This window comes from Rhipicephalus microplus, chromosome X (assembly GCF_043290135.1).
Source record: "Rhipicephalus microplus isolate Deutch F79 chromosome X, USDA_Rmic, whole genome shotgun sequence".
Lineage (NCBI taxonomy): Eukaryota > Metazoa > Arthropoda > Arachnida > Ixodida > Ixodidae > Rhipicephalus > Rhipicephalus microplus.
In genome coordinates this window covers 437,148,166-437,151,215 of record NC_134710.1, presented here as the reverse complement: position 1 = coordinate 437,151,215, position 3,050 = coordinate 437,148,166, and positions in this window count along the sequence as shown.

Sequence of the window (3,050 nt, the reverse complement as noted above, 5' to 3'; positions counted from 1 at the left end):
TTGTGATCCCTCCGATATCTAACCAACACACCCAAGCTTCTATGCTAATCTTATTCAACGCACTCTTCTGCTGGCTCCCATACTGAATATTGCATGTCGAAGAACTCCACGCTGATGTGCTTAGCGGTAGCACGGTTTCAGTTTTCTTCGGTAAGCTTTATAACAGCAATCTGCCTTGTATATAATTATTGTAGCCTATCACAAGGAACGGTAAAAACGCAATAACCAGATGGCGAAACCGAAAAAAAAAATGAGTCGAAAACCTGCCTCATCTAGTTGATTTGACAGGTCCTTGCATGCGTTCAACATCTGTGCTGTGTCTCGGGAATACATTCGTGCCGTGGAAGAGGTGGGAAGATAGGAGGCAAACCTTTAGGCATTTCGAACTACACATAAACAGGTTTCGGTTTTCCAGTTCGATATTCTAGGGAAAGCATAAAAGTTCATGGAAGAAGGGACCTTGCACTCAGTCCATTTTGTGTAAGACTGCACTCGCCTGCTCGACAAGAGATGTGCCTGACCAGAGCATCATGAAGTCAAATGTGTCGGTTTGTGTGCTCGCAAGGTGGCTCGGGCTGGTTGGGGAGGGCAAAGTATGCGAGCAAAAAGTTTCTTGTAGTAAAGCAGGCTGGCTAATTACACTGGTGAGCAAATTGTGTGAGGATGCAAATTGTGCGAGTAAATATGGTATGTACTCTTGTATGTTTCAGCTCTATTGCTACGGATCCTGCGGATCCAACTTGGCATCCGGCAGCAACAAAGAGAGGTTCTGCAGGAGGTGCGACAGCTGAAGCACGAGGTACGGCTCTTGTCCGTGCCTCAGCACGCCCAGCCAGCACAGCGCCCCTCTGACCTTCCCCGGCTGCCTGCTGGTACAATTGGAGAAGTGGAGGCAGCAGAGGCAGCTGTGCAGAGTAAAGCTGTGGCTGCGGCTTTGGTGTATATTTCTTGATTTTAAATATGCCTAAGTATCATGCAGAAATTGAGTACTGCTTTAAGATACTGTGTTTCGGGACACAAACTAGTCAGGTTATCTCATGAGCCACTGTACTACAGTCGAATATGAATAATTCGTACTCAAAGAGGCCAGAAAATTTGTTCGAATTAAAAGAAGTTCAAAATAATGAAAGCTACCGTAATTATTTGAATCTAACACGCACCTTTTTCCCGGTTATGAGAGTTCATAAATCGCATGTGCGTGAAAATCGAGTACGAAAAAAAAATGAATATGGTCATTCTATTGCCATCGCCACTTACAAAATGGCCGCCCCTTACGTGCGTCGGCATGGCGCGTCGGCCATTTCTGCCTATGTGTTTCCCATGCGCGGCACTTCATACGTGTGCTGAGGAGTTCGTCATCTTGTAGTACATTAGCATCGATGGCATGGTAGGGCCGGCTCCAAAAACTCGAAGAGTGCACCACAATGCTGCTTCTGAAAGAAAAGTCGTCGAGTGTGCCGAAACGGACAGAAATCGGGCCGCATCGCGGTCATTTGGAGTTCCCGAAACGTGCGTGCGGGACTGGCGGAAACAAAAGCAGAGTATTGTCGACAACAAAGATTCACGCAAAGGCTTCAGTGGACCACAGCAGGGTCGGTTTCCACAAATTGAAGAGCTGCTCGGCGAGTATGTGATTAAGCAGTGAGCGGTACAGCGGCCCGTGACGACAGAACTGCTCCAAGTGCAGGCTATGCAGTTAGCCTTAGAAAAAGGGCTAATGCAGAGCCATTTTAAAGCGAGCAGGTGCTGGCTAACGAACTTTATGAAGAGAAAAGGCTTTTCCCTCCGAAGGCGAACGGGCATATGCCGGAAGTTGCCGGAGGAGTACGAAGAAAAGCTTCAGAGTCTTCAGAGGTTCCTCCTAAACTTGCGGCACAACAACGGCTACCTGCTTGGGCAAATCGGGAATGCCGATCACACGCCTCTTTACTTCGACATGCCTGGCACCACAACCGTCTAGGAGAAGGGGGCGAAGCAAGTTTGTGTACTGACATCGGGCCACGGTAAAACTAGAGTGACAGCAATGCTCTGTTGCACGTCAGATAGGCATAAGCTTCCCCCGTACTTCATATTTAAACAGAAGACGCTCTCAAAAAGAGTCGTTTTCGCGAGTGGTGTGATCAAGCGGGCCAACGAGAAAAAAGGGTGCGCGTTGCAACCGATGTCTTAGTTTTTTTTTTTTTTGTCGTGGAAACCAGGCGTGCGTTACAATCGAAGGCGCAGTAGAATAGAGTAAATACGGTAAACGAGTGGAGGGCTCACCATGCAGTGATGCATGTGCATGGAGAAGTTTTATTCACAAATTAAAGGACATCCGTCATTATTTAAAGTAGTCAATACATGTCTGTACACGTTGGCCTTGCAACGAGTCAACAAGTTTTGCGTGTAGTTTGCAAAGCATTTGTATTTCGGCTTCAGTATTCTCCTGGCAAAAGAAGTGGCGCGCGGCAATGTCCAGTGCTGACACTCTTCGAAGACAACTGTGTTTCCACTGTTACCATCTGCGCTGCTGCCGGAGCGTGGCCAGCACATGATGAGAATGGAGGAGCGTCTCCACCCGGAGAAAAGCAGATCGGCATTCGAGAGAGAAACACTCCGCGGCAGCTTTTTTTTTTCTCTCTTCATGCGCGGTGTTAATAGGAGAAGAGTCTCTACATAGCAGGAACGAAAAACAGGGAAGCGTGACACCGGCGCGTTGCAGATCGGCATGAGAGAGCCAACTCTCTGCGACAGCTTTTTTCCCCTCTTTCTCTTCATGCGCAGTGTTAAGAGGAGAAGGGTCTCTGCGTGGCAGGGACGGGAAAAGCCGAAGCGTGGCACAGGAATGTCGCAGATTGGCATTTGGCAAACATTCCACCGCAGTCTTTTCTTTCCTTTTCTTCATTTTCTTCTTCAAGCACAGCGATGAGGTGTCTGATGTGCCACCGCAGGATTGGGCGGGGTGCTGAGAACATTTTCGGAGCGCGGTATAGCTTTGATAGGAGCACAGCGTCAGTTTGAATTAAGTGTGTTGGAATTAATGAGATTCGACCGTATTTACTATAGTCTGT